The sequence below is a fragment of the Calidris pugnax genome, unplaced genomic scaffold (assembly GCF_001431845.1).
Source record: "Calidris pugnax isolate Ruff unplaced genomic scaffold, ASM143184v1 scaffold18, whole genome shotgun sequence".
Lineage (NCBI taxonomy): Eukaryota > Metazoa > Chordata > Aves > Charadriiformes > Scolopacidae > Calidris > Calidris pugnax.
The window spans coordinates 807,497-819,026 of record NW_015090812.1 but is presented as its reverse complement, the minus strand read 5'-3'; the positions used below and the strand labels follow the sequence as shown (position 1 = coordinate 819,026).

Here is an 11,530-nt window from a genome sequence, read left to right as displayed (position 1 = left end):
GGGGGGGGGGGGGTGGCTGCAGAACTGGTGCTGTATTGGTGCCAGCTGTCCCCCAGCGCCTCCGGTTTGCACCATATCTTCATGCACCCACTTGGAAAACCTAAACAAAATGCAATTTTAGGTTTAGGTTTTGAGTCTCCTCCTGTGATTTCGTGCTCATCGTCAACCCCCTCGCAGCATGTCACCGTAATACTTCTTTTCCAGGCTCTGGGGGCAGGCAGAAATCAGGAGTTTAGTGCTTATCAGAAATTAGTAGTTTAGATTTGCAATAATACCTTCGACTTTGGGCAAAGCTGTTGATTTCCCTTGTCTTGAGATGGAGAGGTGAACCCCGGCCCTGCTCCTGCCTGCTCTGGAGCATGGGAGAGCGGTGGCTCCAGCCATCCTGGGGTGGCCCCGTGGCCTCCATCAGGGCTGTGGACTTGGCATCCACCGGGATGAACATGGCTCCCTGTTATCCCTGTTATCTCCCCATCCTTCGAGAGGAGCCCAAATGGCTTTCAGCTCTGGGTGGTAAATGCTGTAAATCAGAGCAGGGTCGGTGCCCAGCTCCATCTGTCCTCACCCCCACGCGAGGGGCTCGGGTGGTGAACAAGAGGAAGACATTTCCTGATGATTTTAACAACGGATCAAAGAATCAAGGGAAAAGCACATCTCGGGAACCTTCAGGCTTCACACCATGAGGACAACCCCTGCCCCTGTCAGGGCCCAAAAGAGAGGGACCGTGATATCAGAAAGGTTTTTCTTCTGGCATCACTGGCTGGTGTAGGAGGAAGATGACTCCCACGTTATTTTCTTCTCCTCTTCCTGAACAACAAACCTACTTTGATGCAAGAGTCGTGGCCTTCGAGGCACAGCCCCTCTCCTGCTGCTCCTGGGACGGTGCAGCTACGCCGTTACCTGTCCCTTAGGCTCGTCCCCAAAGCCATGACCATCCCTGAGCCTTAGTGGCAACAACGGGGCTTTTGCAACAGAAACTCTGGGCACCTACAGGAAGCTCTTGCGGTCACAGACATTCAGCTGAACTTGTGTTTTGTTCTGTTTTGCCTGGAGTTAGATAAAAGCACTAAGAGTGCGTGGGGGGGTAAGAAGTCAAGCGGTGGCAGTTCACAGCCCTCACTTCTGCAAGCGTGCCCCAGAAAAGCAAGCAGCAACTACCAAAAACCCCACTTTTCAGCAAACAATCATAATCGGTTCCCCTTTTCAGTCACTGAGGTTGTACTTGCTTGATAACTTGAAGACAAAGACTTTCTCTTCTATAAAATGTTAGGTGCTCCAAAGCATAATGTGTCTATCCATAAAACTTTTGTGACCCCCCCCTCTTCAATCCAAGAGAATAACAGCGCTTTCAAACGACCGGGATAAACGAGGAGTACTTTGCTGTGTGCATAAATGAAACACAATCGGGTGTTTAAAAGCGGATTAGGTGAATTGGTGGAAGAGAGCTCCGAGGTGGCTATTCCACACGACGGCTGAAGAAGCCCCCGAGATGCTGCTTGCCCAGGGCCAGGAGGGGAGGGCAGGAATGCAGGCACGGTGCCATCGCACCCCTTCTCCCACCGCACCCCTCGGCTCCACGCTCGGGCAGTGTCAGAGGCCGAATTCTCCGCTGCGTGTTTCGGTCTCGCAAAGTTCAGCTATTCTTAGGCGAGGTTGTGAGTCATTTAAGCGCTTTCAGAATGTTTATTTGTCAAGCCACAGGCACTTAAATTTACTTGTGAAGCCAGACAACCCCCTCGGAGGGGTTTCTTTCTGCCGCAGAAATTACTAGGTGAAATTCCACGGCAAGAGGTCAGCTCTGCTGCCCAAAACACTGCGAGTCAGATTCCTGCCCAAGGGCTGCCACCAGCTTGGGATTAAAGTGGTCTCATTTTCAAAGGTCAGTGTAAGAGGGGAAAAGAACAAGAAGAAGAATGTGGTTGCCTACAGTCTTTCACCACCTGATTTAGCTTTTCTTATGTGTGATTTTTAAGACGGGGACCGGACCTTTCTAGCTGGCTGCAATCCCTCTGAGGGTGGATGGCAGTTTGGATGGGGACTCCCCGGGGAAGCAGGTTTCCCTCCCGTGGTGGGATGAATTCCTCCTGGAGATGCTGCCCTCACCGTCTCTGCAGTGGGGTGTCTCCCTGCAGGTCCCCAGAGCAGACAGAGAGGAGCAGGGTGAGGCTCCCTCCTGGGAGAAAGACAAAGTTGATGTCGTGTTCAGAGCCTGTAGCGACGGGGCCGAGGGCTGATGTTATCGAGTCCTTATGGAAACGCAATACAAAATCACTATTGTTCTATACGATGTTACGCTTGTGCCAACATCCATTTTTGTAGACTCTCTGCAAACTGCTCCCCCTTCGCTGCGCTCACAGGAGATGCCTTGTATGGGCTACGAATGCTAAAATCGTACCCCAACCACCCACACGTGGCTGGCATGGCCATGGCTGCCACTTTTTGGTTGGTACCATGAATGAGGCAAAATGCTTCTGCAAGAAATATCTGGGTGCTACAGGAATACAAATATCAACCTAATAAAGTATCATAGAATCACAGAATGGTTAGGGTTGGGAGGGACCTTAAAGACCATCAAGTTCCAACCCCCTGCCATGGGCAGGGACACCTCCCAGCAGACCAGGTTGCTCAAAGCACCATCTAGCCTGGCCTTGAACCCCTCCAGGGATGGGGCAGCCACAGCTTCTCTGGGCAACCTGGGCCTGAGTCTCACACCACCCTCACAGTAAAGAATTTCTTCCTAATATCTAATCTAAATCTCCCCTCTTTCCGTTTAAAACCGTTACCCCTCATCCTATCACTCCACTCCCTGACAAAGAGTCCCTCCCCATCTCTCCTGGAGCCCCTTTAGGGACTGGAAGGGGCTTTAAGGTCTCCCTGGAGCCTTCTCTTCTCCAGGCTTAACAACCCAACTCTCTCAGCCTGTCTCAGATGCCTGCTTAAAATTCACCCTTGGTCCCAAGGCCAGCAGATGACTTTGGCATGTGGCTTACGGTGATGGGCAGCCTACGGCACCAGCCCCAGCATTTTATCGCACCCCAGAATGAAGCTCCCTCAGCCTCTCTGGGCAACCTGTTCCAAGTAGCCAAATTTGGGAAGATTTTGTGGACCATGCTGTGATTATCCCAGTACTTAAAAACACCAGAGATGTTCCCTAACTACACATCCCCTTTCACACACCAAACCAAGCATTTGTGCTCCCCTATGCAGCCCAGCCAGCTGGATGCAGACAGGCAAAAATGTGGAGGGTAGACATGACCTCTGTGTCCGGGAGGAGAAGATGCAGCCTCCAGGAATCAACCTCGTGCTCGTTCAAAAGCCACCATCCCCATGCCCCTCCAGTGATCCCCAAATAGATAGGGAAATAGCTTCATTTTCTTATGACACATGGATCAGTCTCGCAATGTTCCCATCAGACCATGTGAGCTTGCCTGTCAAATCAATTTGCTACAGTTGTGTTGCCTAAAAGAAACTCCTTAGTCTTTGCAAGCATAAACAACAAATGCTATTGCTATTGCATTAACCATAACTGGGATTCAGACACTCATTTATAGACCCCAAATCTAAGAAGCAAAATTTTTCAGTTAAACATGTATCTTGTAAAGTATAATTCTAATTTTTCCATAAATCTATTTTCATTGCTGTATTTTCTATTCCTGTTTTCTGTCAGTCATCCCAGTCTCCAATTACTGCTTATCTATTAGGGTGTGATTGCATTTCATCTGTCTCTGTGCTACAAAGAGGGTAGAAGAAATACACTACGCAGGACACGGATTTAGCTACCACTGGGCTTGTGCAGGAATGACAAAGGGTAAGTCTGCAGGGCAGCCTGGTGAGAGATGAGTACACTGCCCTGCATGGACCTCCATGGCCATGTACCAACAGGTCACCCACGCAAGAGGGTTACTCAGAGTGGACGAGTGCTCTGTTTGGCACAGGGGGCACACATATATCCCTACATGTGTGTTGCCAACTGGCTGCTCTTTACACTGACCCACCATGCCACGAGTTTCTGTGCTTTAATAGTGGTTTACTGCCTGGTAGCTCAGGGGACAATTTATCTATAATACTCCCAATGAGCTGCACCTGGAGAAGACCACTTCCCCAGACTCCTATGGTTCTATCCTCCAGGCTGAAGGGTGAAATGTAACCCCTCGCCTTTGCAGGGACACGGGCAAAGATGTTACTTGTTATAAAACTGCCAACCCTCTTTAAAAGCCAAGCAAAGGCATTTAATGTTGTGTCTTGGAGCTGTGAACTCAGCAGACTGTGGCCTGCATGAGGAGGCATTCATTTTCTTTGACACCGTGTTCCTGTGGCCACTTACAGCCCCTTCTTGTACTATGGGGCAGAAAGGAGGAACTGATCTGTTCCTACACCCCTTAACATCATAAACGCTTTAATAAAGTTTTGATTGTACTGGAATGATTCATTTACTTCACTCACATTATGCCTTTGACAGTAACAAAGCACAGAGTTTAATTTTAATCTATATGAAGTCTTTGGGATGGGCAAGGAACCTGACTGCTATCACTGGATCCCATTCTTCTGCTGAGAGTTTCCATCAGGGAGTTCAGCAGTTTGGGAGGGAATGACTCTGCGACGGGGACAAGACCCAGCACAGACCAAAGGCTTTGCCCGGAGGGCAATGAGACACTTGACCACAACAAGGGTTGGTCTGCCCTGCCCTGCAGGGACACGAAAGGCTCTGCAGGTCCCTTCTTGATGTGGTTACACTGGGGGTCACGGGGCCCTTGTATGTAATTCCCTAGAAACCTTGCAGAAATGGCTCTGCCATGGAGAACTGAAAAAAAAAATAATATCCTCACCTGAATCTTGAAGCTTTGTAACGGTGGGGTCATGTCTCTAAACATGGATGTATCCCTCCAGGTCTGAGGAACGAGCAAATCTGTTCCAGGTGTGTCTGTTGACAGAGATGCTACCAGCAGATGGTGCAAGAATGTGCAGGTTGTGTTTCCTCCTGTCTCTGCTTCCAGAAGTGAGTTACAGCTCTGAGAGATGTTATTCCGACCTATGAACAGAGATGGGGAGAGATTTAATTTTTCATTTCATTTTAATTATGGCTAGCAATACAGCACCTGGCTTTTTATTTGAATTCCAGCCCATAATGCAAAATTGCACCACCTCTGCTACTGGTGAAAATGTGGATCTGTACATTGTATTAAACTGAGCAGCAGGCTATGAGCTGTGAAAGAAAATATATACAGAAAGACAAAATATGGGGAAAACACCCATAACAATGCAATGAGACCACTTACACAACATCACTCTTTTCTGCACTACAGAACTTAGCTTTCGAAGAGATTTGAAGAGAAATGTTCTGTTTCAGACCTGGTCCCAGAATCATCTTGCCTTTGGCAGAATTTCAGTGTACAGAACCAAGTTTATATTGTTATGAAATAAGCTGCTTTATCTCTACATTATGGGCGTAGTTACTGTTATTTTCTTATGTGTAATAGATGCGTTTGTAGCTCCAGAAGTTCATAGATCACAGCCAACTGTGTTTTCTCCTAAGTTAAGAGAGAGATAAATGAGAGCTAAGGCTGCAAGCTGCCTGCAGTATCAGGAGCTACACATCTCGACCTCCAAACTGATAAACTCTCCAGCGTGGAGGAGCACATCATGGTTTGTGCACTGACAGGCTCATGGTTTGTGGCTCAGACCTCCAAGCTGACGTTTGCTTTTTGGAAGCTGAAGAAGAGAAGCTCATTGCAGGCTTTACCATGGAGTTTATGGAACCGTAGCAATTTTTAATTTATGGTTTCCTGCTTTTCCTGAATTCTGCATCTTTAACGATGCTTAATCTAAAGCTTTTTAGACAACAACCAGCCACACAGGTCAAGCTTTTGGACTGGGTTTTACATGGGAGAGACTGGAGCTGGAGTAACTCCTTGATTCCCTCCTGGGTGCCCTTCTCCTCTGGGTTGCTCCATGAAGTTGCTCTGTGATCCATATCAGCATGATCCGGTGAAGAAAATCCCATCCCTGGTATGAAACAGTAGCTCTGCTGCTGCCTCCCTCCTTCAGTCTGATGTCACATCACACAAATTCATCCTCGTGAGTTGCCAGAAACCAGGCAAAGCCCTGGAGAAGTATCACTCTCAAAGGGACTGTGTTTCTACAGTGGTCAAACTGTTCCCACATACACGACGTAACAGTACCCAGCTTAAATAATGGGTTATGAAATGATCTGAGATCCTCCAAAAGCAGATGTAGCTCGTCAAGTAGGAATCATTTTGGGTTTGTGAAGGTCCCAGGCTGTTTGCTGTGGGAAGAGCAGGATTCCCTTTCCAGTGTAGTAAAGCCACTCGGACAATTTGTTTCTGAGTTTCTGGTTGCAAGCAGAGCTTGCACGAACCGTGGATCTCCAAAAAGTAAAAGCCTTAAATATTAATTTCTATTCCTTATCCTGAAGCCAGTCCTGTCTTGAGATTTTACAGTCAGTATTCTTATTTTTGTGAATGGTTTTCCTATTCCTCAAGAACAGAGTAAGTTTTGCTGATGTGAACCTCGGCGAGCCCAGCGTAGGGTACGGACCTTCCCTGGGGGATCTAGAGGTCTCTTCCAAATCTGTGAATCCATGAATTCCTGCCACAGGGGTGGGAAGGCTGCTGAAAGAGCACGTTGCCTGCACACAATTTGCACAACTTTCACAAAATTCACAGAATAATTCTGACAATGCGGGAACCCTGACAGATTTATAGGCCTATCACCAGTATGGATGCAGGGTTTGGAACTTGCTATAATTTTTTTAATTCAGCAACAGCTAGAGGTCGTGGGGTTTTCTTCCTGCAGGGGATACTGCTCTGTACTGGAGACTTCCTCCAAGAGTCCAGAAACCCCACCTCTAGGGAATCTGCTCTTTCCAGGCATTTCATATGGTTATTTTTGGCTATGTCTGTGGAGATTTCTAGTGTCCCAATGCAGCTATTTTTATAACATATGGCTGTGAAGTCTATAGTATTAGACATAATTTAATCTTGCATGTTTGAGAGTCTCAGGACCGTACGTATGCAATTACTGCCTCTTGCACCTGCTCCCTCTTTGGCCTGCATTTGAAACACTCCTTTACTGTAAGAAGCCGAAGCTTCGGAGGCTTCTAGACAACAGTTCCTTTATTGAGCCTGCTAAGGCGCCATAAATATTTAATTAGGTGTTGCACTATTTTTGGAGAGATACAGAAAAAAAATAATCCCCATTTCCTTACATTTAAACAGAACATTTTCCTGCTGGAAAAATTTCCCTGCATTAACTAGTGACAGGGAGACGTATTTTAAGAGGGTGCATAAAAATTTGAGAGGGTGAGAGGCTGGTAAAGAGGAGATTTCACTAAGCTGAGGGTTCTCTGCTGTAGTTCTCCAGGTGGGAAGGGATGGCTGGGTTTGAGCTGGAGCTGCACGGGTGCTGTCGGGCTGGTGGGTGCAATGAGGGGAGCTTCTGCTTCTCCTGTATTCGCTGTTTAAAAATAAATCATGCTTTCACTGGTATTTTTTAATGCTGAGTCACAAAGTGGCTAACCAAGCTGTCCTGGGGATGGTGACGCTGCCTGGAGAGCTTCGTGTACCACAAACCTTCAGATACAATCATTACCCAGACTGTAATTACACGTGGTCTACGAATGTGTATCTGTGTAAGAAAGCAAAGGCAGGGGTGTGATCACACTGCCAAATTTAAAAAAACCAATCAGTTGATGGAACTGCAGGTAAGATTTCACCCCGCCCATTAACAAAACAGGTCTCCTAGGAAGGTTTGTTAAAATTAGCTAATTGTAAGGCTTCATTTCATGCTTCAGACATTACCTTGGGTCATTTGACTTGAAATCACCCCCAGGAACGCACAGTAAATAAAAAGTAAATAAAGAATGAATCCTGCCTTCTACTGTAGTTCTTGCATTTTGAAGGCAGTTCAAGTCTTGCTGCCACCTGGATTAGAAAATCAGTCCTGCTTCTTGGTGTGGGCAGCCCATCTCTGCCCTGTCCTCGATTTCTTGTCCTGTGGCTTCTCACCCACCCACGCACTCTCAACTCCTTAACCTCACCTCTCTTCATCTTGCTGATTTCTACTCAAGAACCACCTGAAAATTCTTCTGTCCTTTTCAATGGTTACAAACAAATTAGGACAAGATTAAAAGACCAAATTCTAAAATGCTGTAACTGCTCTGACCTCAAAATCACCATTTGATGGCACAGAACTAAAATTAAGTACACTAAAATCAGCAGCAACTGATGCTTTAATAAATATAAAATTTAGTTTAAAAAATATCATGCTCTGTATATTGTAAACAGATTTCCATACAGATGACAGAGGGCAAACGTAAAGATCACTCAACCAGAATGTCATTTATAATTATATTGACTTTGTCTTTAGAAGCCAGAAAGAACTAACTTACAAGTAAAGATAAAAAAATGAAGTATGTGTGGTTTAGTCAAAATAATGATGATAGGGAATTAGGATGCAATTTGTGAGTATGTTAAGGGAGAGAAATTATTTAGAGCAGGATAAGGGTTATATGTAATCAGATGAAATTACCAGTAGAAAAAGTAAAACACATGCAGGAAGAAAACCTGACACTGAGATCTACTGGGCTGCACAATGGACTCATCACAGGATGATGCAGAAGCCTCTTTCCAGAGAAGCCTCTGGAAACAGACCTCATGCTGTGGGGAAAAGGGCAGGTGAAGTTTGTCCCAAAGGTGAGCTGATTAAGTATTCTGAGAGACACTTTACTGCCTTGTACTTACTTGATGTATTAGTCGTGTGGCAGATGCATTTGTTGATTAAAATAATCATTATACCTATGAAAACTGAGTTGACTACTTCATTAGCCAAATCAAATGTAATACACAGAAGAAAGCCCCCTAACTACCATGTGAAAAGCTGCGTACATTTCCAATCTTTGCAAAAATACTCTCTGCTAACATCTCTCTTCCCTCTTTTGCTCAGTTACTGCGCCTGAAAGCTAAACCATGAGCCTGTAAATGCTCACAAGCCTAACTTTTAACCCAAAGCTAGGCCTTCTGAAGTCCCCAATGGTGTCCCTAGGCACAGGTATACCTGATGCTAACCCAACACTTGTACATGTTGAATTAGATCCTCAAAATCCTTGGACATAAATAGTTGACTTTGATTGAAATGCAATACCAATAAGCAATAAGCAGCCTTAGTCGTGCCATTTGACTTGAGATCTGTCAGGACACACTGCCACACCAAACACAAGCCTACCTGGAGCAACTGGACTCCTGCCCTTGGAGTTTATTCCAGTCTGTTACTGATAGAAGGTCCAAAGACTTAGAGCTTTCCTCCTGCTCGTCACACCACTCTGCTGCTACCACAGTCTCCATTGCCCAGCACCTTCCAGCTCCTGGTGAAGCGACTCCTCAGCTGGCGTAGATCAGATTTAATGAAACACATTATTAAGCAACTGAGCAGTTACATGACTACTGAGCACCACCCACCTGGCTAAGGCTTCCTTACACGCTCTTGTTGTCTCACACAAAAGAACCTCTGTAGTCCTGAGTGTCTTATTAACTGCAGTGAACTTAAGGCAACGCTCGCTAAGTGGAGCTAAATGTCATACTGCAAAACTCAGGTCAGGAAATCCAGCAGCTTTCAATGGGAGCTCACTATCCAGCCAACTTCAGAGCTTGGTAAATCTCACTAGCCAAGTAAATAAATCTTTAGGTCAATATATACCTTGAGAAGCTGAAGCTTGGCTCTCTGGGTGATGGGCCCCGTCTGTGTGCAGGCATACAAGGATATTTTACTCTGTAAGAGAAAGCAAAATACATGTAGCAAGCATGTACACGACTGCCAGAGTATATACAATACCTGCCATAATACAAATGTATTTTTAGGGATATTGATCTACAGTAATAATTAATTCATGCACTAACGTAAAAAACATCCAAAAAGATTGCAAAGAACTTTACAAAATCAAATTGCTTTAAAAAAGCTATTTAAGCGCTAGGTTTCTGATTTTGTTCTAGCATTAAGAGATTTTACTTAGCAAATTGCAAAGTTATTCATTTCTGTACAGGAAATTAAAAAAAAAAAAAAGTGTATGAGTCATGAGGGAACTGCCTGAAGGGAGGGGAGTAAAATACACACGGATGTGGATAGGACACTATCAGTACTAATACCTTGTGAAAAATGGTGTGGATCTGGGGCAACTGTGTGTGATTTGGTGGCCCACTCCTTTGCTTTAGTCTTTAGCAGGCAGCACACCCAGGGAAGGCAGCAGCAGTTTCCAAAGAGCACCCAATTTTGGGGTAACTCCGCCCAAGGTGAAGGGATGCTAAAGCCTAGGTAGGGTCAGACAGGAAACTAATCCTGTAAAATACTTTACTGATTAACTTAGAAAGCTTTTACAGAAGTTTTCCCATGGAGTCATGGATGTAATTGCAATAAACAAGTGTTTTGGCTTAACAGGCGTTTCTTTTAATGTTACTGTTAACATCAGTGCCTAAACATTATGACTGCCACATAGAGCTCCCTGGTTCTCGAGATAAAAGATCAAACTTTAAAAGATTTCTGACCCTTTGTGTTAATATCAAATTCCATAGCATCATAGTATATAGACTTAATGTAGCCAATCCATGTTTCATAAGAAATACTTACTACAGCAACGCCTCCATCGTCTTTCTCCCATCTCACACTGTCCTAGTCCTGCCAGAGGAGAGCTGTGAAAAATGTAAGACCTTATATGGAGTAAATAAGGAGCAATTTTTAGAGCCAGATGAATTTGTGAAATATGGAAGCCATCATATATTTAAAGACAAGACCTCATAATTTACAGCAAGTGAAGCCACAAACAAATTACTGAGGCCTTTCATCATAAACAGAACAATTCTGTGTTCCACAGATGTTTGCTTTGTTGCAAGACTGACATTAGATTTAATAAAAAGAATGAAATATTTAAAAAAAATATGGAAGTGCACTTCTTTTCAGGTTAAGCATACAGAACATCTACTGAAGGGGTCACAGGGGCCCGAAATTTACTTTGATACATTTCCAGAAGTAACAAGATGTACTTTACAACCTCTCATTACTTTGACTGTCTCAAGATTTTTTCTTTAGAACAAAAACATATCTTAAGCCTGGCAAAGAAAAAAAAAAGTCTTAGCTTTTCTGAGAAAGGGGCCTTTGTTAGCGGTGTGATGAATCTACAGCTGCTGCATACACGTAGCAGACAATAAACATATGCACTCCCAACCATTGTGAGCCTGAGTCACTCGGGCAAGGTTTTTTACTGACCTTTGGGTACAGCCCCTTCAACAAATCTTCTCTGTAGGGGCCAGTTTGGAAGAGCAGGATGGGGAACCAGACTCTTTTCAGTAGTTGCCAGTGAGAGGACAAGGGGCAATGGGCACAAGTTGGAACATAAAGGGTTCCACTTGAATATGAGGAAGAACTTTTTCACAGTGAGGGTGATGGAGCCCTGGAACAGGCTGCCCAGGGAGGTCGTGGAGTCCCCTTCTTTGGAGATTTTCAAGACCCACCTGGATGCAGTCCT

At 45.1% G+C, this 11,530-nt stretch overlaps 1 protein-coding gene across 1 annotated transcript in view; it reads right to left on the bottom strand.

The window, feature by feature from the left end:
- Window positions 1-9,768, bottom strand: part of KANK4 (KN motif and ankyrin repeat domains 4) — a 35,255-nt gene extending 25,487 nt beyond the window's left edge. The window contains exons 1-3 of the mRNA XM_014939234.1: window positions 9,712-9,768; window positions 9,241-9,399; window positions 4,827-5,029 (exon numbers count right to left, since the gene is read on the bottom strand). The gene's annotated coding sequence lies outside the window, so the exon portion shown is untranslated. The remainder of the gene's footprint in view (window positions 1-4,826; window positions 5,030-9,240; window positions 9,400-9,711) is intronic.
- Window positions 9,769-11,530: the final 1,762 nt, after the last annotated feature.